Genomic DNA, 26,118 nt, shown 5'->3' on the forward strand with positions numbered 1-26,118 from the left:
TCAACAATTCCTTCTTTTAGGTTATTCCCTGAACCTGTTATGATGCTGATCATTTTATTATAGGGTGTCCTCACAAGTGAGTTTGATCTTTGATCTTCTTCCCAGGGAAAATCCTTTGTATGCTCTCTTTAGTGGAGCAGAAAAGCCCAGATAAAGGACAGCCTCCTTTTGCAGGGTTTCTGGTGAATTCAGCAGAGTAGGAGGAAAGGTGCCACATTAAGTATCAAAGTTGATGTCTACCGTTTTCGCGCATCTGCGTATGCTTTCTTTTCAGAAGTATGCGTTTTTCACCCCAAAATTTTAAGAATGCTTAAGTTCCTGAAGTGAGGACCCAGGGCAAGTTGTCTATTTTTTCTTTACTGCTGTCGATGCAGCTGAATCTGCAGAGGCATAGAGTTGGTGCTGGGTGGGTAAACCAAAGAATGCTTAGTCTGAGTCCCACAAAGGCCCATGAATCTCAGCATCCAGACAGATATAGCAAAGACGGGAGTAGAGAGCGTAGCATCAAAGAAAACCTGTGAATTTGAACAACACTATAAAACTAACCTTGTGTTAACCCATGAAAGAAAGGAGAACAAGGGTTTTGAATGCCAAAATATGGGAGATGTATGAAAGGGAGGGAAATATATACAAAGTAGACAGACTGAATAAAAGTATTTATCTTTAAACCACCCAAGTCATGGTAATTAAATTAGGTCAGTGCTGGATACAAAGCTACAAAAAGCAGGCTGTAACTAATTTCCAAAGGGAGAGAAAAAGACCTCAAAAGAAAATAGATTGACAGCTCCTTATTTTTGTATCCAATCAAGACAGCAAAACAAAAAGCACTAAGAAAAACCCTTATTTAGCAAGAATTTCTCCTAAACTCCAACTTATTAAACTATGCAGATATGGTCAGACTTGACTCAAAAGTGTGGGAATTCATGTTTTTGATAGTAAAACTGGGCACGTAAGAAAAGTGCTGTTTTGAACAGAATAACCCAAAATACGCAACTCCTAAAGCACTTCAAGAATAATATAATAGACCTAACCTTCCACCACACACACACTAACTACCCCGAACCTTTCTCAGCATCAGTATCTTCTTCTTTCTCTCTTTTAATAAAAAAAAAAAACAACCCCACACGTTTTGTAGAAAGTGAGGAGACTACAATGAGACTTTCTTTAAAACCATCTCTTCGTAAAGACCACCTGCTGGCGCCTATTAAAATGACTTAAAAAATAGTTTCAAACGTTTGCTTTGAATGTAAATGTGCCAGGTTGTAAAGGACATTTATGCATAATCCCTGGGACACGAGAAGGGAGCACCGGGAAACTTTTTTTAAATTGGACTCTGGCTCGCTAAAGAGCTTTAAAAATAATATTTTTACTTTCTTCAACCAGTCATGTGATTCCTGAAAGCTAGCCTTGCTACGTTCATTTTTATTTGGTGATTTTTTTTTTTTAGAGTAGCAAGGGAGCTGTTGAAGTGAACAAAACTAAAGGTGTGTGTGTGTGTAGGGATTCCATGTTGTAATATGGCAAAACACTCTCCTCTTCATTCCCCCTCTCCGCCCCCTCCCCTTAGTCACCATTTATCCTCCACATCAAATTAATCTGCCATATTTGTTTCCAATAATAGAGGTAGGGGTGAAGCGTCATAGGACATAGAAGGTTGCCTTGTATCGGTTTATGTGAAAAGGGAGAGAGAATGGAAATCATATGGGTTTTCCCCATGTGAAGGAGCAGTGTGGCCTAGTGGGAAGAGCATGGGCCTGGAGTCAGAGGACCTGGGTTCTAATCCCCCATTCTGTTGTGTGACCTTGGGCAGGTTGCTAAACTTTCTTGTGCCTCAGTTTTCTCAGGTGGAAATTGGGGATTCAATACTGCTTCTCCCTCCCCCTTTGACCATGAGTGCCAAGTGGGACAGGGGCCATTTCTGGCCCAACTAACTTGTATCTATCCCAGTGCTTTAGATCGGCAGCACACATACTAAAATTGGAATGATACAGAGAAGATTAGCATGGCCCCTGCACAAGGAGGACACACAAACTCGTGAAGCATTCCATATTTTTGCCCAACCCAGTAGCTTTAGGATGACACGCAAATTCATGAAGCGTTGCATATATTTAAGAACAGCGTGGCTTAGTGGAAAGAGCAAGGGCTTGGAAGTCAGAGGTCATGGGTTCTAATCCAAGATCCATTTGTCAGCTGTGTGACTTTGGACAAATCACTAAACTTCTCTGTGCCTCAGTTACCTCATCTGTAAAATGGGGATTAAGACTCTGTGCCCCACTTGGGACAACCTGATAACCTTGTATCTACCCCAGTGCTCAGAACAGTGCTTGGCACATAGTAAGTGCTTAAGAAATACCATCATCATTATTATTATTACTTGACACTTAAAGTGCTTCACTGATGCCACTATTGTAATAATTGTTCAGTTCTGTGTAACTTCACCTGGCATTAAAAGGACTTGGAATTGGCCTGGCCCAAGGCCTGCAGAGGTGGGACTAGGAAGAAGGCTGCAGTGGAAATGGACACAGTCTGGTCTCTGAGTGCTTGGGTGGGTGGCCCAGCTAAGAGGTAGTGCCAGTACTACAGAGGTGGTGGTTTACCCTCTGTTAGCCACTTCCTAGAGTGCCAGCCACCTTTGCACTCCCAAGCACTTAGTCCAGTGTTCTGCATTCATTCAATTGTCTTTCGTTCAATCGTATTTCTTGAGCGCTTATGCGTTCAATAAATGCCATTCATTGAATGATATTTAAAAAATGGAATGCTCCCTTTTCTAGCTGCAGCGGTGACAAGATATTGTCTCCAGCATTTGAGGCATGAACATCTCTTCCCAAGGAGTAGCTCCATGGGCTATCCAATTCCCAACTCTGTATTTTCTCCCAGAGCTGAATATAATGCCCTGCACACAGTAATCACTGAGTAAATACTATTAGTGCTTCTAATAGTGCTTCTAATAGATGATTTTTGTTTATCAGTGATTTGCGCGATCAATTCTAATAGGAGCCAATGTTCATTGGTTTCTCCTATGGTATTTTGGAAGGACAGTCATCATTCAAGCATTGAGAATCCATTTACCCATCATTCAATTCAATCATATTTATTGAGCCCTGCAGAGCTCTGTACTAAGCACTTGGGAGAGTATAACAATAAGCAGATATATTCCCTGCCCACAGTGACCTTAAAGTGTAGAGGGGGAGACAGACAATATGACTAAATAAAGAAATTATAGCTATGTACACAAGTAACTTGGAGCTGGGAGGGGATTTGTTAATATGTTAACAAATCACCTTTGCACTTGAATCTGTGACCTCTGGCCACCCCCAACCCCACAGCACTTATAATAATAATAATGTTGGTATTTGTTAAGCGCTTACTCTGTGCAGAGCACTGTTCTAAGCACTGGGGTAGACACAGGGGAATCAAGTTAAGCAGCGTGGCTCAGTGGAAAGAGCACGGGCTTTGGAGTCAGAGGTCATGGGTTCGAATCCCCGCTCGGCCACTTGTCAGCCGTGTGACTTTGGGCAAGTCACTTCACTTCTCGGTGCCTCAGTTACCTCATCTGTAAAATGGGGATTAAGATTGTGAGCCCCAAGTGGGACAACCTGATTCCCCTGTGTCTATCCCAGCGCTTAGAACAGTGCTCGGCACATAGTAAGCGCTTAACAAATACCAACGTTAACGTTAAGTTGTCCCACGTGGGGCTCACAGTCTTAATCCCCATTTTACAGATGAGGTAACTGAGGCACAGAGAAGTTAAGTGACTTGCCCACAGTCACACAGTTGACACGTGGCAGAGCCAGGATTTGAACCCATGACCTCTGACTCCAAAGCCCATGCTTTTTCCAACGAGCCACGCTGCTTCTCTGATGTACTTATATTTCCATTATACATTATAAATTATTCACATTCATGTCTGTCTCCCCACCTACACTCTAAACTTGTTATGGGCATGGACCGCATGTGCTAATTCTGTAGTACTCTCCTGAGCGCATATACAGTGCTCTGCATATAGCAAGTGCTCAAATACCATTGATTGTCATCTTAATTGTGAAACAGGAGTGAATAATGGAAGATCTCACTGTAGGCACTAAGGAGCAAACTGTTTGAATAATGGTCTTACCCAGTCATGAATTTCTTCTGTTCTTTGCTTTCCAATGTCATCAGGATGTGGACTGGATACGTTACAGTCCTGAGGGCTCCATTTTCCCCATGGGCTAGTTTCTCAACACTAGATGGCTCCAGGAGTTCGAATGTGGCTCATGCAATGTAGTAATTCTATAGACTCTTATAACCAGAATTGTGTGCCACTGTCCCCATATGCTTTGTGTGGCATTACCTGCTTTTTAAGCATCATATTAGCATTTTGCTGCCTGATTTTGGGGGTTGCTTTGGAAAAAATATGTCTTGGATGGAAATGAAGACCAACTCTCTGAAAGAGAGGAGAAAGCCTTGTGGTAGTAGGGAGAGACGACCGTAAACAGTGAGGCTCTGGAAACTACAGGGTTGGATGATTAGGGTTTTCAGTAAGCGGAAGTAGCAGATACATTCCATGCCCATAACAAGTAAAGTAAATTACACAGCACAGACCAGCAGGGAGAATGGGACAATCGGTCCATTGATGGGATTAATTGAGCGCTTATTGTGGGCAGAGCACTGAAATGAGTAATTGTGGCATAGATTAGAGTAAGAAAATACATATACAATCAATCTCCACTTCCTCTCTGTGATCCCAGTAAGCCATGAAGGACCTTCCATTCTCCAGTTGATGAAGGCAGGGAATGGATTTGCTTTTGCAGAAATATATTCAATTGTGAAGGCAGGCTCTTGAGCAGAGTGTTGAAGAGCAGACCAGGTGTGGAAATTTGAATGGTGTCAGTGCCACGTTTGGTCCCCCAGGGGCATCACAGGAAATATAAAGGACAAGCCACGTAAGTAAGACTGGGCCCAGGGGTAACAATATAACTTTTCAAGGGTAGGCCGAAAGTATGGCCATGTGCTACCATTAGCAACAGCTTGAACACTTTTTCCATTACAGAAAGGCTGGTTGCTTGTCAGGAAGTTAGAGTTGTGATTGTGTGGGCTCCGTGCTTTCTGATGCTTCCCCCCCCCCCCACCTTCCTCCTCCTATTGACAAGGCTGTTTTATGCTGAAAGGTGTTGCTTTTAGTGCTTTGTGATCCCTGTGCTCTTTGGGGATAGATCAGACTGCTGGAGTCATGGAAGTCTTTAGACACACTTTCCAAAGTGAAACGGCACCAAATGCATTCTGAAAAATCTAGGCGCCACGGTATGAACCTTTCAACAGGTCAGTAAATATAATCGCCTTTAATCGAAAACACTTTCAGCATTCTAATTACATTACTGCCTGAAGTTTCTTGGAAGACCAACCTAGTGTGAAATCAGCTAGCCAACCATTATTGGACTCCTGCATTTGAACCAGCATTACTTTGTTTTAGGGTGGTGTTAGATGTTTTTGTTGCTGGGAGAATTTTCAGAAGAGGGAAAAATGTCAGAAATGTCGTCTCTACTGAGCCAAAAAAGTACCTTTTGCTTTATATAATACTTGTTCTATGTATGCCTTTAATACAGTGTGATACTGGAATGCAAGCAATATAATTTCTAACACAAGGGAATGAATAAAATTGCTCTAGATTGGATAGCAGCACTTATGGATAGAGTCCAGGGGCAAAGTTCCCATATTACACTAGAAGAGTATGATTACCGTGTAGTTTCATGGCCTAATTCTTAAAACAAAACCTCTTCATTTTACTGTCACTGGTAGGATTAACATTGTCTCCTAGCGGTTAGGTTAGACTTTACTCCCTATTATGGAGGGAAGCATTTTTGAAGGAGCATTAACTCTTTACATGACTCGGGGGGTTTTGACAGGGCTGAGAATATGACAGAGTTGTCCCTCTGTCCAAATATTAGCTAAATCCCAGGCAATAGGTTCAGTTCATCAAGACTGATAGAGACGTTTCAGCTGTAATTGGGGAATATGGCAAAAATACAGAATAAGCCGGTTCTTACATCTAGTCCTTTGATTTCTACTGCTGTCTTGTTTGCAAGTTTGATTTCTTGTCCTTTTCATCCATAGTCACTGAGAGTTTATTTTCAACCTGCACTTTGCATAGTGTTGAGTTATTGTGATGTTTACTCAGTTTATATTTGCTTTCCTGGTGACTTTTATTTGGAAAGGGGTAGGTATAGAAACATATCATTATAGGCAGGGAATGTGCTTGCTAATTCTGTCATATTGTACTCTTCCAAGCACCTGGTACAATGCTCTATACATAGTAAGTGCTCATTAATACCAGTAAGTAAATATAATAAATTAGTTGCTGTATAGCTCTGGGTAAATCACTTAATATTTCAGAACATCCTCATCTATGAAATGAGGAATAATAGCCCAGGATTTTAATTGTTTTTAAGGTAAGATAGTTCTCTGTATCAGTGGAGCACAACAAAGAAAGTCATCAGAGTCCGTGACATCTCTAGCTAAGGCTCCACCATCTATCAACTGGCTACATGACTGAGCCTTTCTTTCTTGGAAGCATTCCTTCCCACCCGCTGCCACTGTCATCCGAAGCCTACCGTCCTGCTTGGAACTGATTCATGAGATGTCCCCATTGCGCTGTCCACCATCTTGACCTTGAAGTCTGTGATGCCAGCATTCACATTCAGCATTCTGTTAGAATGGTAGATGATAATAACAACAATAATTATGGTACTTAAGAGCTTACTGTGTGCCAAGCACTGTTCTAAGTGCTGGAGTAGAAGTTAATCAGGTTGGACACGTCTGTGTCCCACATTAGGCCCACACTCTTAACTCCCATTTTACAGATGAGGTAACTGAGGCCCAGAGAAGGGAAGTGACATGCCCAAGGTCACATAGCAGACAAGTGGGGGAGCCGGGATTAGAACCCATGGCCTTCTGATTCCCAGGCCCGTGCTCTATCCACTACACCATGGGTAGGTAGTCTGTCCGATTTCACCCCCTGAAACTGGGTAAGAGAAACGTTCATGCTTCTAAAAGCCATTTCCTGCCTCCTTTCCCCCTCTTTTTCTTTTTCCTCCCTCAGCATCTCACAGCACCATGTTTGATGAATCTAGAAGATTATCAGTGGGGGAATGTATCTGAGTATCTCTAAACTCCTCATGACCAAAAGGAAAAGATTAAGGGGTCATGACTCATAACATGGTCATTCATGCCATTTTATCCCAGATAGTTGAGTTTTCTGGTGCTATGGTACAAGGGGTCTTTATGTCTGGTACTTTTATTTTAAGGATCCAGTCTCCCTCCACTCTGACTCCTGCCTCTTAGTTGCCCTTCTCAAACCCTGTCCCCATGTTCATATGGATCCTGGAGGGGAATACATCAGCTCTAGATTAAGTGGGGATCTCCACCCCATTCCAGGTTGGGGTGAACTTGAAGTACTTTCCTCGAAATGTCATGACATCACTAAACTGCAGAGCTGGCATAACACACAATACCCCACGGGGCTCTGGGTCTGGTGTTTTTGAGGGCCTTCAGTGGTTCCCTACGTTACAAAATGTCTACCATTAAGTGGTATTTATTGAGCGCTTTGTGCAGAAAGCTGTTTTAAGCATTTGAGTAGAATGCAATTGGTAGGTCAGCTGTCATTTTGGACATCCAGTCGTTTTTCAAAGCCTATTGATAATTTTAATGCAAATCCGAGAGACAGTTCCTGCCTGCCCATGAGTTGTATTACCCCAGCTATTCCCGTGGTTAATCCTTTAGGAAACCAAAACTGAAGCAAGTTGGGTTTGGAGTTTGTCTGAGCCAGAAGTGTGATAGCATTCACAAATCCCTGCTAGAAATGGAATTAATCAAATCCATTTGGGACTCCTTCCTATGTATTTGTTCTACGGCACTGTTTAGCTCTAAGACTTTTCCCATGTCTTGTAGAATTTCCTACAGGCAGATTTTACTGCCTTTAAAAAAAAATACAAAAAGGGAATTTATCTGTCTTATTTTCAGAATGGCTTCTTGGTTTTTTGGCTTCTCCCAAATGGTGTAAGGAAATAGCTTCGTTTTGCCGATTTATATTGCTTGCACGTGTTGCTTTTCTAAAGTTTATAAAATTCTTATCATAGACTCTGTCAGGGGATGATAATTGGGCTCCTGCTTGGTTGATGCAAGAGGATTTTCTGGCCGTGCTTCCTTAAACCCGGGAACAGTTTCCTAAGCCTTCCCTTCCCTCCCATCTAGGCTGTCTGTAGTCAATCCTCTGGAGGAGTAATTTGGGCTTTTCTCACTTTTTTTTTTTTTTTGCTGATCCACCTCATTGGTGGCTGCTGCTGTGGCATACTGACTCTAATATCTGCCTCTTTAATTTGCTCTCCCAAGTCATGCAGCCATCTATCAGTCGTACCACTTCTACCTACTGGGTCGACTCCTGTAGTTATTGTCACCTTTGGGTCACCCAGCAAGGATACAGTTGATACCATCTGCCCTCCGTTTTTACTATTATCATCATTCTCATCATTGGCAGGGAATGTGTCTGTTATATTGTACTCTCTCAGTGCTTTGCACTATGTAAACTCCCAATAAGTATGATTGATCACTGGGTAAAGCACTGGATTGGTGGTGTTTGGGGGCGGGGGTTACAAGGTAATGAGAAAACTAGAGCAGCAGTCTCAGTTCCAATTGGGACTCCCAACTAAGAGGTAGAGAGTAGGGATCTTGTCCTCACTGTACAGATGAGAAAACTGAAGCCACCACAGCCGTCTGTGGCAGAACTGTGATTAGAACCCGGGTCATCCGATTCCCAGGCCCAGGCTTGTTCCCCTAGGCCGTGCAGGGGTAAGTTGTGGTCCTGGGGTGCTGTGAGGCAAAGATGCCCGCTGACTAAAAGTAAACTGGAACTGGAAAATAATGGTAATGCGAGAGAATGTGTGCTTAATTATTCCATCATCATTTATAGCAGCATGGTGTAGTGAATAGAGCACGGGCCTGGGAGTCAGAAGGTCATAGGTTCTAACCCCGGCTATGCCACGTATCTGCTCTGACACCTTGGGCAAGTCACTTCACATCTCTGGGCCTTAGTTACATCATCCATAAAATGGGGATTGAGGCTGTGAGCCCCATGAGAGGATAGGGACTATGTCCAACCCAATTTGCTTAATAATGTTGGTATTTTTTAAGCGCTTACTATGTGCCGAGCACTGTTCTAAGTGCTGGGGGAGATACAGGGTAATCAGGTCGTCCCACGTGAGGCTCACAGTTAATCCCCATTTTACAGATGAGGTAACTGAGGCACAGAGAAGTTAAGTGACTTGCCCACAGTCACACAGCTGACAAGTGGCAGAGCCGGGAGTCGAACCCATGACCTCTGACTCCGAAGCCCAGGCTCTTTCCACTAAGCCACGCTGCTTCCCAATTTGCTTGTGTCCACCCCAGTGCTTAGTACAGTGTCTAGCATGATATAAGCACTTTATGAATACCATAATTATTATTATTATCATAGCTTTATAGGGGAGAATTTCACTCAAGTGGATTTTTTTTGGTCAGACTTTTCAGAGCACCTTTGATGATTATGGTATTTGTTAAGCACTTACTTTGTGCCAAGCTTTCTAAAGTCATGTCAGCGGATGATATTTGTTAAGCGATTACTGTGTGCCAAGCACTGTTCTAAGCGCTGGGGGGGATACAAGGTAATCAGGTTGGCCCATGTGGGACTCAGTCTTAATCCCCATTTTATAAATGAGGTAACTGAGGCACAGAGAAGTTGTGACTTGCCCAAAGTCACTCAGCTGGTAAGTGGTGAGTTCGAATCCCAGCTCATGAGTTCGAATCCCAGCTCTGCCACTTGTTGGCTGTGTGACTGTGGGAAAGTCACTTAACTTCTCTGTGCCTCAGTTCCCTCATCTGTAAAATGGGGATTAAGACTGTGAGCCCCACGTGGGACAACCTGATTCCCCATGTCTACCCCAGCGCTTAGAACAGTGCTCGGCACATAGTAAGCGCTTAACAAATACCAACATTAAGTGGTGGAGCCGGGATCAGAACTCATGACCTCTGACTCCCAAGCCCGGGCTCTTTCCACTGAGCCACACTGCTTATCAGATGGTGGTTCATCAGCATCAAGCATCATTTTGGCGGTGTCTCTCCCCTTCCCCTCTCCCCGCCCTCCCCCCCACTGTCATTTTTGTCCTTTGTTTTCTTTGAGATGTGGTGGCACAGTGTCGATCCTTTGTTTTAAGAATGCAGTGTGACTTAAAACAATTAAGAGTCCTATTCCTCTGTCAAGTGTTCTCCATTTTCACAGCACCTCAAATTCCCAGTCTTTTCAAAAGCACTTAGCCTCCCTGAAAAGGGAATGGGGCGGTTCAAGTGAGGCCTAGGCCAGTTGGCCTCAAGCAGTTGGATTCGCTTCATGAATGTGAATAAGGGTGAGCAGTTGGGCCCTGGCAGGTGGGAGCCGGAGACTCTACTACCACATCTGAGCAGTGCAGGAGCAACCGAGTCACTTACTATGGGATGAGTCCATCTGATCACATAACATGGTATCTGCCCGAGTGCCTAGCACAGAGTATGTGCTTAATACATGGCATGATTAGTATTTTAATTAACAAAGTAGACACCCACCCCCACCACCAACTTGGGTAAAGTATTAATAGAAATGTTTGAGTTGCAGCCTTCTTCAACCCAAGTTCCCAAACTTGTGCACGAACCTTATGTCATCAACACAGTCAACCCTCTTGTCCTGGAACTGAAAAAGCTTAGAGGGGTCCCTTGACAGAACATGGGTTCGACTCCCGGCTTTGCCACTTGTCAGCTATGTGACTGTGGGCAAGTCACTTCACTTCTCTGTGCCTCAGTTACCTCATCTGTAAAATGGGGATGAAGACTGTGAGCCTCACGTGGGACAACCTGATTACCCTTTATCTACCCCAGCGCTTAGAACAGTGCTCGGCACGTAGTAAGCGCTTAACAAATACCAACATTATTATTAACATTATTATTGGGAGCAAATCTTTCCCTGTGATGGTTTGGAGTGTTTTTAGACTAGGCAGCCTTATTGGTGGGAGGAAGAGTTGTATTGGTTTGAAGGCATGGGCCCTTCTGACCACAGAGGGGGATGCCTCCTATCCTCTCCCCCAAAAGTAGTGATGTCTCTTTCCCCGTCTCCTTATAATGGGACAGTAACTGTATCCAACTGAACTTGTATCTATCCCAGCTTTTAGGAAGAAGTAGGAAAATCTATCATTGCACCACTGAAGACTGAATTTGGGATTTCTTTTTGGGTTTTTTTCTTTTTAAACCTCCATATTTATTGTGGTATAATCCTTTCTCACAAACCATAAAGAGAATTTTATTGGTCTATGTGGAATAAAAAAGGGGTGAAGTATTCCCAAACTGTGGCAATGTTTAAATGAGTCATGCAGGCACAACTTCAGCCACCATGCTCTGAGCTGTGGCAGTTTTTTCAACCCTACTAGGGAGTTAGGATGACCGGTTGTCCTATATATCCGAACTAGACAGTTTGGGGTAACTTAGCCATGTTCTGTATTCATCATTACATCGGGGTTTTATAAATGGCCTAAATTAGCCCTGGCATGAGAGGCCACAAAGGGCCAAGTCCGGAAATGATTGAGGAGTAAAGGAGTAGCATGCAAGGTATTGTATGGGATGTGGACAGATGCAGTGCTGTGCAATTTTATTTCAAAATCACCTGGGGAAAATAACGAGACACAGCATCAGTAGGATAGGAGCATGGCCTAGAGGAAAGAGCCAGGGGCTTGGAGTTGAAAGATCCATTTTTCCTCCTTTCCCACTCCCTTCTGCATCACCCTGTCTTGCTCCCTTTGCTCTCCCCCCTCCCCACCCCACAACCCCACAGAACCTATATATATCTGTAGTTTTATTTGTTTGTACTGAGGTCTGTCTCCCCCTCCCCAGATTGTGAGCTTGTTGTAGGCAGGGAATGTCCCTGTTTATTGTTGTAGTGTACTTTCCCAAGAGCTTAAAAAATGCTCTGCACACAGTAAGTGCTTAATAAATACAATTGAATGAATTAATGATGCCAGCGTTTATTAAGTAGCAGTATTCATATTTATTGAGGGCCCACTTGGGAGACATGTTCTCTACCCACCTGGAGTTTACAATCTAAAGGAGGGAGATAGACATAAAAGCATTTACAATGAGCAGAGTTATGATAAATATTTAAACTTAAGTACATCAAGTTAGACACAGTTTCTATCCCAACTGGGGCCCACAGTTAAAGGGATGGGAAGAGCAGACCTCCAAGCAGACCTAGTTTGGCCTCTGCTCTGTTAAATGACAGTTCACCACATTCCTCTCATCTTTAATTAGTTCATCTGTAAAGTTAGGCCAATATACCTGACTTCATTAACTTTTGTATTGTTTGGAACAGGAACTGTGTCTGATCCAATTTACCAATTATCAGTGTTTAGGCACTTACCAACCAATGTTGAGTGCTTACCGTATGCAGAGCACTGAACTAAGCATGAGGAGCATACAATAGTATAAAGAGACATTTTCCCTGCCCTCAAGGGGTTTACAGTCTAGAGGACCTTTGGGCCAAGCACTGGGCTAATGGCTAATAAATACTATAATTTGTATTGGAATCTGGAATTGGATATCCGGAAACATAAGGGTTAATGAATAGCCAAAGGCATGTTATGTTTGGAGAGAATTTTCATCCTTCTGATGTTGTGCCACAACAAATGTTTTCAATTCTCTTACAAGGTATTCCCAGATACATTTTTACAAGAGAAAATAGTTTGCACTTTTAGTTGTTCCAGGTGCAATGAGAAGGTATTTTTTCACTACCTTCAAGTGACTTTTTCCCCAGTAACAGCTGAATCTGTTTCCTCAAACAGTAGCATGTCGATTCTTGAAACAGCACCTACTGGAGGAATGGAGAGCAACTGGATAAATGCGTTGAATTCTGGAATCATTCACAGACTCTCTTTTAGAGATTGAGTCATGTTATACATGTCAGCTCTAGTCATCGTTTCTTTTGTCTAAATAGGTGTTGGTATGCCACGTCCAGCTGGATATGCAACGTTGAATCGGCAACCGTCTCCTTTGTCCCGCATTCACAGTAAGTGGTATGAACTCATTCCCTTTGACGTCTGCTTTTTTCCCTTGACTAGTTTTCAAATTAGATAACATTCCAAATAAGCAAGAGATACTTCAGAAATATGAAACAATTGAGGAATAGTACTTACTGAGCACCTTCTGGGTGCAGGTGACTAGTGGTCTACACACAGTAAGCACTCAAAAAATACGACTGAATGAATGATCCTTACTTCTAAGATCTTGTGACCTAATGGGAGAGGAGGGCTCAGAATAGTACGCAGGAGGAAGGAAGAGAAGTCAAGCACTTAAGTTCATGTGTAAACAAATGTCCTGCAGGTTTGAAAGGAGATGGAGTTCGTGGTTTGGGGTGGGTGTGAACAAGAGGTGGGCAGTGGGGGAGACAAGGATGGGTAAATCGAGTTAAGAGTTTGAGGTGAAAAGAGTGAGAGCTGGGTGTGGTAGCAGAAGAGGGGATGAGGGAGTAATTTAAAGCTAGTATTCAGGAGTTTCTTCCCAGGTAACCATTGAAGGTTTTGTGGGAATGGAGAGAGATGTGGAGAACAATGTTTTTTGGAAAATGATTGGTGCAGGGCATGAACTATGGCTTGGAGAGGAGGCTGGATGCAAAGAGACCAGTGAGGTGGTTCATATCTTCAGTGAGAAGTCTGGCTGGAATAAGATGAAAACCTAGGCAGGGTAGTAGCCATTTGAATGTAGAGGAAGTGATGATTGTTGAAACAATGTATGTGTGGTTGGAGAGAGGGGAAATGTGGTGGGCTTTCACAAGCAGACAATGTGAGAGGTGAGAGGGAGAAGTCAAGATAGGGCATCCATATGGATGTTTCTTAATGGAAATATGAAATCTCAGAGGAGCTGAAATGATCTCGATAGTGGAGGACAACTCGGGTTTTGCCCTGGTTAATGTAGTTTGATGCTGGGCATCGGTCAGTGGGTAATTTTAAACGTTCCACTCTGCCTGTGTGGACATGACCTAAAAGAATCACCAAGATTCCAGAAGAAAACCTCACGAAGTCCCTAAAATGTACTCTTATGTTTGCTAATTATATCAAGTCTTAAAATGACCTAGTTGTATGCAGAGAGTTCCTTAAATCCCAAGACAGTTAGTTAAATCTATCTCTGCCTAACCATTTAGGGCTGGTTGCATAGTTTACTACATTTAAAAGAAAAAAACCCCTTGCATTCTAGTGAACTTTACAAACCCCAAAATATATCCAGATGGACAGTGGTTATAGCTGCCACTAATGGAACCAATACATTCATCACTGTCCTTTGTATTCAGGGAAGCTACCAGTGGTGAGATCTTATTCATGTGAGTGTATGAAACATCTGTGACCTACCATCCAGTTTACATATTTTGCCCTTTGATATGTTCACCTCCTGCAGATCCAGTCCACTGACATAGCATCAATCACCTTCCCTCTTGATCTTCATGGGTAGCTGGACCAGAGGCCTCTTCTCTTATTGTTCACTGGGCTTAATGTGGTCCTACTAGGCTGGGATGGATACTCAGATTGGACCCAGTCCCTGCCCCACATGAAGCTCGTGACCTAAGTGGTAGGGAGAGCAGGGATTTTTTTGCCCAATTTACAGATGACAAAACTTAAGCTCAGAGAGGTTAAGGGATTTGCGCAAGATCACACAGCAGGCCAGTGGCAGCACAGGCACCGTGACCCTAATCTGACTCACGGTCCCATAGTCTTTCCACTAGCCTCTGCTGCCTCCCTGTCAGCTTTCTTTCAGCCAATTGCCCCTCTGGCACAAGGGGACTGGGCTTCATTATGTCTCTAAAACTTTGTTTTACACTTCCTGCTTGCATATGCCCAATTTCAATTCACCATCACTGGTCGGGAAACCTGTCTCTTCCCTTGCAGCACCTATGGCATAGCAGATAGAGCACAGGCCTAGCAGTCAGAGGTCATGGGTTCTAACCCAGGCTCCGCCACTTGACATCTGCATGGCTTGGGGCAAGTCACTTGACTTCTAGACCTCAGTTACTTCATCTGTAAAATGGGGATTTAGACTGTGTGCCCTCTATAGGACAGGTACTATGTCCAACCCAATTTGCTTGTATCCACCCCAGTGCTTAGAACAGTGCCTGGCACATAGTAAGCCCTTAACATATATGTAATTATTATTATTTTTGTTGTTTACCTGTTATACTCAGTTGTCACTGAGTAAAGATTGCCATTGTGGCAATCCTAGTAAGATGACTGTATCCCACATATTCCCTGGTGATTCCTGGCTTGTCTGTTGTAGTGCATAGTTTGCTGAAGTGTACTGTCCAAGGGAAAACCAGCTTTTTTTTTCAATATGGTATTTAAGTGCTTACTATGTACCAGGCATTGTACTAAGCGCTGGGGTGGATACAAGCTAATCAGGTTGGACACAGTCCACGTTCCACATGGCTCACAGTCTCTAATCCCCATTTTACAGATAAGGTCGCTGAGGCTCAAAGAAGTGAAGTGACTTGCCCAAAATCCGCCCCCCCCCCCCCCCCAGACATGTGGTGGAGCAAGGATTAGAACCCAGGTCCTCCTGACTCCCAGGCCTGAGCTGCTCTATCCACTAGGCTGCGCTGCTTCTCTAGTGTTGATTAGAAGGCTTTCCCCATCCTATTTGATCATCCATCCGACACACCAGGTGTGTTAGGACATGCATGTTACACACACCCTGGCTTTGCTTTGTTTTTAAAATGTCCAAAACTGTCACCGCCTTGGCATCTAAGTATACTCTCCAGGATAGCCCTAAATTCTAGAGAGTCGGAGAGGCATGCTGGCCTGCTACTTTATTCCCAGAGTGAAATTTTTGTTTCCTCAACAAATTCCTCTTTCCTTTTCACAGATGATCCTTAGTAGGCTATTTGGGGAACATTTTCCCATAGGAAAAAACAAAATCATGATCATGTGGCACATTCTAACTTTCCTTGAGAAAACACCTCCCAAACACTATTATGGACCTGACTCCGTAAATGTAGAAATATTATGAGCGGCATTGTGTCTCATTCAGATAAAAGTCCTTTTGGAATATTGTTTGTAACTTCGAGTCTTTGCTCACTTGTTGGACATATTCCATTAAACACAGCCGGCAGCAATATATAGTGTGGATTATGGGGCTCTGCTGAAATGCACATGCAAATACATATTTTTCATATACGGTATACAAACATCTCAGCAGGACAGTTGGTTAATGGAGCCAAAAATCAGAATCTTGGCAAATGTACAATGACTAACTGTGGCTTTGTTCCACACTTCAACTATAATGGACATTTAAATCATCTGAACTGAATTTTGATGCATTTTTCTAATTGGAGACACATTGGCAGAGGGGCATTTGAGTCCAGAAAGCATTCCCGATTACTTCCACGCTAACCACATTTCACAAACTTCCAACTTGTGAACTATAAGCTAAAAAGAGGTTATGTGGTAAGAATTATAGTCTTTGACTAAGTATATTTTTCACTTTGTTTTGTTCCTTATGTAATATTGTATTTCTCTCCTTTAACCTTTTGGACCATGCTTATTTGAACTTTTTGTTGTAACACAAATTATTTGGTTTTAAGACCTAAAAATTGTGGGGTGAGAGTGAACATTTTGAATTTCTTTTGCTAAAAAATAGCCTAAAACTTTTTTTTCACCCCCCAAACACATTTTCTTCTATTTTTTAAATGGTAACTGAGAGTATGTTCCTTTGGAACATTGTTGTTTGATTTAGCCTTGTTTGAACATCTAATTTAGCCTTGTTGTGTGAACAGCTATGATTGCAAATTATGAATATGTAATTGCTTAGGCAAGTGTATACTGATGTATCTTAGAACACATAGGTAAGTTTTAATTTTTCTAGCTCTTTCCTCTCCCATGTTTCCACTCCTTTCAACACATATGTGTGTCTACTGTCCAACTTTTGAAAATAAAAAAAAGATGACCTCACAAACACCGTCAGCACTCACAAAAAGATATTAGTGCTATTTTATGAGATTTGACTGCCCTCCGTTTGCCCACGTATGTCTGAGTCCACCCAAACAGTTGTATGTAAATGTTTCAAGCCCTAAGAAAAGAGCAGACCTATGATCCATATAATCACTGTGAATTCTGCCTAGGTAAAAGATCATGATACATCTCCTACCTTCTCTTCTGAGTTTGCCTGGTATCAAACTCAGCCTCGAAGGTTTTTGTTTTTTGTTTTTTTTTTAATGGATTTACCTAAGTGCTTACTATGTGCCAAACAGTGTTCTAAGCACTGGGGTAAGTTCAAGTTAATGATAATTATGGTATTTGTTGAGCACTTAATATGTTCCAGGCACTGTATTAAGTGAGGTGGATTCATTCATTCAATCAATTGTATTGTTACTGTATTTATTAAGGGCTTACTCTGCAGAACACTGTACTAAGTTATTGGGAAAGAACAATACAACAATAAATATTCCCTGTCCACAAAGAACACACACAAACAAATCGGGTTGGACACAGTCCTTGTCCCGTGTGTGGCTCACACTCTCAATCCCCATTTTACAGATGAGGTGACTAAGGCACAGAGAAGTGAAGTGATTTGCCCAAGATCACACAGCAGATAAATGGAGGAGCCGGGATTAGAACTCATAAACTTCTGACTCCCAGGTCCATGTTCCATCCACTCACCATGCTTGCAGGTCGTTAGGTTAATTAGGTCAGGCACAGTCTCTGTACCACATGGGGCTCCCAGTCTAAGAGGGAGAACTGGTATTTAATTCTCATCTTACAATTGAGGAAACTGAGGCACAGGCAAGTTAAGAGACTTGCTCCAGGTCACACAGCAAGCACTTGACAGAGCTGGGATTAGAACACAGGGCTCTGACTCTCAGGCCCTTGCTCATCCCAAAAGGCCACCCTACTTCTCTATTTCATCTTTCATCTTGATCCTTAGTGAGTGCTTACTATGTGCCAGTCACTATATTAAGTTCCAGGGTAGAAACAAGCTAACCAGGTTGGACACAGTCCTTGTCCCTCATGGGTGTCTCAGTCTGAATCCCTTTTTTACAGACAAAGTAACTGAGGCACAGAGAAATGAAGTGCCTTGTCCAAGGTCACACAGCAGACAAGTAGCAGAGTCTGAATTAGAACCCAGGGCCTTCTGACTCCCAGGCCGTGATCTATCCACTATGCCATGGTGCATCCCTATTCTCTGCAGCCTTCGTTTGTCCTTCTGATGCTAGGCTGTCTAGCACTGAGCATTCTCAAACAGTCTTCTAAGCACTGGGGTAGATCAGGTTGGACACATTCCCCATCCCATGTGGGGCTCACAGTTTTAATCCCCATTTTACAGATGAGATAACCGAGGCCCAGTGAAGTGAAGTGACTTCTCCAGGGGTACAACAGCAGACAAGTGGTAGAGCAGGAGTGAAACCCAGGTTCTTCTGACTCCCAGACCTGTCCTCCACCACCTTCTAGTGTAGTTTTATACTGACTTTGCCAGATGCAGAAAGGCTTGAACCTCAGTTGTTTCCAGGCCCATCGCAGACAGCAGCATTCTGCCGATTCATTGTCATCTTTATGTAGTCACCTGGGTCCCAATCTGCAGGTAGTGTAGATTTTAGGAAGACAGAAGTCTTATTGTTGTGTTCATCCAGTGCTTAGAACAGTGCTTGGTACATAGTAATCGCTTAACAGATACCATACTTATTATTATTATTTGCCCCGGGAGGAAAACTAAGAGCCTGGATTAACAATGAAGGAAGGCCACTGAGGGCAAACATGGAGAGGGGATTGTGATTGGGGTAGCCTGAGATCTCACGGTTGAGGCTATGGGTCAGTCTGTGCTCCTCTCCGGCCATGCCGTAGAGGGGAGAAAGGGAACCAGCTTCCTCGGGCCAAACTGGAAGAGAAGAGTAAGAAAAGTTAAAAAAAAAAAATAAAATAAAATAAAAAATGAATTTCCCTCAAATAGCAGTCGATGGTATTTATTGAGTGCTCCTTTGTGCAGGGCTCCAGACTAAGCACTTGGGAGAGTCGAGTACAGGAGATTTGGTCAACATGTTCCCTGCCTACAACGAGCCTTGTAGCCTGGGCCTGGGAGTCAGAAGGTCATGAGTTCTAATCCTGGTTGTGCCACTTGTCTGCTGTGTGACCGTGGACAAGTCACTTCACCTCTCTGGGCCTCGGTTACCTCATCTGTAAAATGGGGATTTAGACCGCAAGCCCCACATGGAACAGGGAGAGTGTCCAACCCAATTTTCTCGAATCCACCCCAGCACTTAGTACGGTGTGATTTTTGCTTCCATGCTGTTGGCAATGTATTAATCCCCCTTTTAATTAAACAGTAAAAGTTAAGCTCCACGGAAGAGCTCTTGTTTCTGCAATGTCACAGTCTTAATGTTTTCTCAAATAGTCTCATTTTTCTCCAAGGGTTAGCAATTAATAGCTAGTTTTACCTATGGCCTTGTTTTTCTCTCTTGAGACCTTGAGATTTGAATACTCTTTCTCAACACAAATCACTGGGGCCCAGTTTCTCATCTTTGGAAACTCTGTGGAAGGCTTCAGTCCTGAGAGATCTGCAGCTTTCAGGTCTGGAAGAATTAAGTCTTCACTCATTAAGCACGGCCACGATTGGTGATTTTGGCCTAGTAGAAAGAGCATGGGACTAAAGAGTCAGGAGACTCGCACTTGCCTGCTGTAAGATACTGGGCAAGTTACTTAACTGCACTGTACCTCAGTTTCCTCATCTGTGAAATGGGGCTTACGTACCTGTCCCCCCATTCTTAGACTTTGAGCCCCACGTGAGATAGAGACTGTCTCTGATCTGGTTATTTTGTATCCCAGAGCTTGGCACAAAAAGGGCAGTATTTACCTAAATACCATCATTCATAATTTTGGCGATTGATCTCTTTCCACTAGTGTGGAAACAACATGGCCTAGTGGATAGGGCACAGGCCTGCCTGAGAGTCAGAGGATCACCCCCTTCTCCTGAAAATGTTGGGAAGCAGCGTGGCTCAGTGGAAAGAGCCCGGGCTTGGGAGTCAGAGGTCAGGAGTTCGAATCCCGGCTCTCCCACTTGTCAGCTGTGTGACTGTGGGCAAGTCACTTCACTGGGCCTCAGTTACCTCATCTGTAAAATGGGCATTAAGATTGTGACCCTCACGTGGGACAACCTGATTACCTTGTATCTCCCCCAGCGCTTAGAACAGTGCTCGGCACATAGTAAGCGCTTAACAAATAACCACATTATTATCTAACGTTGGAAAATTGGAATTGAAGCTGCCCTCTCCTGGTTCTCCTATCTCTGATCGCTCCTCAGTTTCTTTAACAGGCTCCTCCTCTGCCTCCCACCCTCTAACTGTGGGGTTGCCTCATAGTTCTGTTCTGAACTCCTTTCTATTCTCCATCTTCACCCACTCCTTGGAGAACTTATTAGGTCCCACGGGTTCAACTACGCTTTGTACGCAGATGTTTCTCAAATCTACCTATCCAGTCCTGACCTATCTCCTCTGCAGTCTCACATTTCCTCTTGCCTTCAAAACATTTCAACTTGGATGTCTTGTCGACAAATGTCCAAAACAGAACGCCTCATCTTCCCACCCAAACCTTGCTGTCCCCATGATTTTCCTAAAGCTGTAGGTGGCACCATGATCCTACCTGTCTCATAACCTTGGCATAATCCTCAATTCATCTCTCCCATTCAACCCACATATTCAACCTGTCAGTTCCACCTTCCCGATATTGCTGAAATCTGCTTTTTCTGCTCCATCCGAACTGCTACTACACTGAACCTGTCCCGCCTGGAATCCTGCCTCTGCCTCCTCGACTTCTGTCTCTCCCCACTCCAGTCCATACTTTACTCTGCTGCCTGGATCATTAGTCTAAAAATAGTACATTTCTCTCCACTCCTCAAAAACCACCTATTGTTGCCTATCCATTTCTATAGCAAACAAAAACTCTTTGCTGTCAGCTTTAGGGGACTTAATGGTCATTCTTCCCCGCTACCTAACCTCGCTGATCTCCTACTACAACCCAACCCCCACACACTACCCCTCCAACACTGACATAGTCTCTGTACCTCACTCTTACCTATCCTACCACCTTACCTCACATACTCCCTCCCCCTACATATCCAACAGCCCACCACTCTGCCATCCTTCAAAACCTTTCAAAAATCATAACTCTTCTGAGAGGTCTTCCCTGACTAACCCTTTCTTCCCCCTTTCCTCCCCCTGCGGCGACTATATACTTGACTGGGTATCCCTTAAGTACTTTGATACTTTCTCCAGCCCCAGAGTACTTATAGAAATATTTTTATACTCTACTATTTTCCTTATCCATAATCTATTTCAATATCTTTTTCCCCTCGTAGACTGTAAGATTCTTGTGGTCAGGGTTTGCGTCTACCAACTTGGTTGTATTTTACTTTCCCTAGTCCTTTGTTTAATAATAATTAGTGATTATGGTATTCGTTAAGCGCTTTTCATTCAATAGTATTTATTGAGCGCTTACTATGTGCAGAGCACTGTACTAAGCGCTTGGGATGAACAAGTCGGCAACAGATAGAGACAGTCCCTGCCGTTTGACGGGCTTACAGTCTAATTGGGGGAGACGGACAGACAAGAACAATGGCACTAAACAGCGTCAAGGGGAAGAACATCTCGTAAAAACAATGGCAACTAAATAGAATCAAGGCGATGTACAATTCATTAACAAAATAAATAGGGTAACGAAAATATATACAGTTGAGCGGACGAGTACAGTGCTGTGGGGATGGGAAGGGAGAGGTGGAGGAGCAGAGGGAAAAGGGGAAAATGAGGCTTTAGCTGCGGAGAGGTAAAGGGGGGATGGCAGAGGGAGTAGAGGGGGAAGAGGAGCTCAGTCTGGGAAGGCCTCTTGGAGGAGGTGATTTTTAAGTAAGGTTTTGAAGCGCTTATTATGTGCCAGGCACTGTTCTAAGTACTGGGGTAGATACAAGATAATTGTCCCATCCAGGGCTCACAGTCTTAATCCCCATTTTACAGATGAGGGAACTGAGGCACTGAGAAGTTAAGTGACTTGCCCAAGGTCACACAGCAGACAAGTGGCAGAGCTTTGATTGACCCGGGTTATAATCCTACCTTTGCCCTTTGTCTGCTGTGCTGCCTTAGGACAGGCATTTTATCATCTCTATGCCTCAATTTCCTCATCTGTGAAATGGAGGTTCGATACCTGTTCTTGTTCCAGCTTAGACTGTGGGACCCTTCTGGGACAAGGTCTGTGTCCTCTCCTTTTATGATTCGTACTTAGAAAGCACTTAACAAATCTCATTTTTGAGACCACTTCTTCCTGAGAGTAGCCCAAGAGGGACAAGAAAGGAAAATCTAAAGCCTCTTAAACCCAAGAAAGCAGTTGATAAAGAACTAAAAGATAATCCATAAAGATAAATTGAAACAGGTTTTAATCCAGTGGAACGGTTTTCTTAGCATATACCACAATGCAGACTAGTGACTGCTGCTGACAAAGTAGTTTCCAGTCTGATTTATAACCTATCCCTGAATGAAGGGGATGGTCCTCTCTCCCCTCATCACTACTACTACTCTTCCCCCATCCCTCTGTCTCCCTTGTTAGTATAAGTCCTTTGTGGGAAGGAAATGTGTGCTTCTCTTGAACTTTCTTAACTCTTTGGGTAGCACTCAGTAAATCCCTTACTACTCAGTGGATGAGATGAAATCCAGCCCAACTCTCATTCCTCCTGAGATTCTAGAGGACTTTCTCATGAGAATCAACCGTACTTTCCCAAGTGTTCAGACCAATGCTCTGCATTCAGTGAGTGCTCAATAAACCCCACTGATTGACTTGAACTTAATTGGAAAGTAAAGCTCGCCAAGGTCTTGTCAGTGCAAACACACAGGTGGCTTTCTCTTCACAGAATTAGTAAAAGCTAAGCTTGATGACAGGGTTGATGAGTGTTATCCCAACCCAAAATGTAGAAAATTAGAAGACCCGCTGGAGAAATCAGCTGGAAGTACAATTACCGAGGAAACTCTTTTTTGAGGCTGGGCACAGCTGGATTAACATGGATCCCATTATTTTGTCCTCCTGCAGATGTTTTCTTGGTCCTTGAATTTGCTTCTATGTAATGTGAAAAGTGTATGACATGCTGCTCATGATACTCTTCGATTGCCTCCCTGGAGGTTTGCTCCCTGACTCAAGCAGGGTACGGTGAGGCGGCTTGTATGCTGTTCCCCCTTCCATTGTAATTCCCCACTTTCAAAGGGCATTCTGACTTGGCTGATTCAATTTGCGTTTGGCTGGAATTCATCTCTCAACTTCTTGGGAGAGGGGCCCACTGTTCTTCATATTTATGTTTAGATCATTTGTCTTTAAGGAGGAGATGGGCAGAAAATAGATGTGCAGAACTGAGGTTGTCGCTCCAGCCTCTAGGGTTTTTTTAAATGATATTTAAGTGCTTACTAATTGTCAGGAACTATATTAAGCTCTGAGGTAGATATAAGCTAATGAGGTTGGACAGAGTCCACTTCCTACGTGGGGCTCACAGTCTTAATCCCCATGTTACAGACAAGGGAACTGGGGCACAGGGAAGTTAAGTGACTTGCCCAAGGTCACACAGCAGACAAGTGGTGGAGCCAGGATTAGGCCAGCCCCTCCTGACTCCCAGGGCCGTGCTCTATCCACTAGGCCACTCTCATTCTGCACTTCTGATGGTCAGATGCATTCAGCCAGCTGCCAACCACACTTACTCGAACTGGTTGATGGATACTTTCACACAATCTTGTGGAACAGTTCCTTTGCTGTGATTTTCTTTGACTCAATTTACGCTCACTCTTTATGGAAGAACCTCAGGATGAATGCTTGACATTTCCCAATTTCTGAGCACCTACCAGCTCTCATGAAACCCATATTCCAGGTGATTTGGCAAAAAGTAAAAGCAAGGACATATTATAGGCAGCTGGGATTTTAGGTCTTTAAGGAAAGGAGAAATGCGATGTGGATCGCGACCTCTGTTTCCCACAAAAATGGACAAGATGATGATAATAGTGTAATGCCTAATAAACCTTGCGTCTCCCCAATTCCTTTTCTCACAGTTCCCAACAATTTCTATCCTTGAGGAAGTAACAGTCCAGCTCTCCTGTGGGTAAAGCTCACAGGGGGGTAAAGAAGCAGTGTTGCTTAATGGATTGATCACGGTCTTGGGTTGTAATCCCAGCTACGCCACATGTCTGCTGTGTGACCTTGGGCAAGTCATGTAATTTCTCTGTTCCTCAGTTATCTCATCTGTAAAATGGGGATTAAGAGTGTGAGCCCCAGGTGGGACAGGGACTGTGTCCAATCTGTTTAAGTTGTACCTGCCCCAGTATTTAGAACAGTGCTTGGCACACAGTAATAATAATAATGATATTTGTTAAGCACTTAGTATGTGTCAAGTACTGTTTTATTATTTTTATTATTAAATGTTTGTGGTGCTCAAAAGGATTCCAAATCCATGGTTTCCAGGGAGGTGAAAGCTCAGGGGAGAGCCAGACCAGTTGTAAATCCACTACAAGCTTCTGCTCCCCTGCCTAGAGCTCCAGGAAGAACCGTTCCTGGACTTGGGCCTAGCCCTTGGCTCAGTGAAGCAATGAGTGAATCAATCAGTAGTATTTTTTGAGAGCTTACTGGGTGCAGAACACTGTAATAAATACTTGGGAGAATGCTTAGTAGAAGCAGAGCAGAAGACAAGGAACTAATAATAATGATGATGGTATTTGTTAAGCACTTACTATGTGCCAAGCACTGTTCTAAGTGCTGGGGTAATTACAAGGTAATCACGTTGTCCCACGTGAGGATCCCAGTCTAAGCCCCATTTTACAAATGAGGAAACTGAGGCCCAGAGAAGTTAAGTGGATTGCCCTAGGTGAAACAGTAGACAAGTGGTGAAGCTGGGATCAGAATCTATGTCCTCTGACTCCCAAGCCCTTGCTCTTGCCACTAAGACATGCTGCTTCTCTGCTGGGCACCTCCCATCCTCGGGTCCTGAATGGTAGTCGTGAGCTTTGCTGGGACCAGTTCATTCAAGTGGGAGTGTAAAGAAATGTAGTTTTGGAGTCATCAGCCGCTGCCAACCCAGGCATAATGCAGCTGGGATTGTTTAGCTCCAGCCTGCTGTATTCAGCCACAGAGCCTGCCTGTAGGCAGGCATAGAGTGGCCCTTTAACCTTCCCTGATCTCACCCCCACTTCCCCTTTCACCCCCCCCCCCCCAGTGCTGCTTTTTGGTAGGCATGAATGCTATGGAGATGTTTATACTATTAACAAATTACATTATTTGCAGCCACCGTAACTGGCAAACCCGAAGCAAGTACCACTGGGACAGAGGATCGCTATATTCTGGCCTCCTTTTGTTAATTCTCGGGGATTTTCCCAAAGGTACCATAACCCTGTGGAAGATCTCCAGGAAGATTGCCCCCCCAGCAGGGGAAAAGTGAAGCAAATTTTAATTTTGGGGAAAAAACATTGAGTTACAAGGCCTCTTCCCAACCCCACAACTTCCCAGAACCTCCCGTCCCCGAGGTCAGCATGACGGCCAGCATGACGGTCAGCTGGTCCCCGGGTGATGGGATATATGCCCATCCTCACCCTGCAGCTGCTGGGGATGCTTTGAAACCCCAAAACAAACTGGAACTCTGTGGGGAAGATTCCTTGAAGCTTGAGAACAGAGATGCCACATCTACTTAGACAATTTGAATGACTTCTAAGTAGTTCTTTTAAAATTTAGGTTTCCAAGAGCCAAAATGGAAAGAAGAAAGCTTGATTGGAAAACACACAACCAGTCCCACTTTACCCTTTAATGGACACTTGTCACAAGCTACAGGAAATGGTGTTCAAATGCTTGTGTTACTTTTTCAGTGTTTCCAGGTCCAGTGTGCCTTCCATTTAATCAATCAGTAATATTTATAGAAATCTTAGTATGTGCAGAATACTATACTAAGCACTTGGGAGAATACATTACAATAAAGTTGGTAGACAATACCTGCCCTTAAGGAATTTATAATCTAGTCCTCCCTTACTAGCTCAACAATCTCCCCCTCTTCCATTGTTCATAC

The 26,118-nt window shown here is 43.6% G+C and overlaps 1 long non-coding RNA gene and 1 other non-coding gene across 2 annotated transcripts in view; both read left to right on the forward strand.

Annotated features, from left to right (window-relative positions):
• The first annotated feature begins 1,946 nt into the window (after positions 1-1,946).
• LOC114815694 lies at positions 1,947-2,054 on the forward strand. Its single transcript, XR_003763497.1, has one exon. It is a non-coding gene; the product is annotated as a U6 spliceosomal RNA (small nuclear RNA).
• A 10,959-nt stretch (positions 2,055-13,013) lies between these two features.
• Positions 13,014-26,118, forward strand: part of LOC114815659 — a 121,191-nt gene continuing 108,086 nt past the window's right edge. Inside the window, exon 1 of the long non-coding RNA XR_003763460.1 lies at positions 13,014-13,087. This is a non-coding gene — a long non-coding RNA (uncharacterized LOC114815659). The remainder of the gene's footprint in view (positions 13,088-26,118) is intronic.

This window comes from Ornithorhynchus anatinus, chromosome 12, assembly GCF_004115215.2.
Source record: "Ornithorhynchus anatinus isolate Pmale09 chromosome 12, mOrnAna1.pri.v4, whole genome shotgun sequence".
Lineage (NCBI taxonomy): Eukaryota > Metazoa > Chordata > Mammalia > Monotremata > Ornithorhynchidae > Ornithorhynchus > Ornithorhynchus anatinus.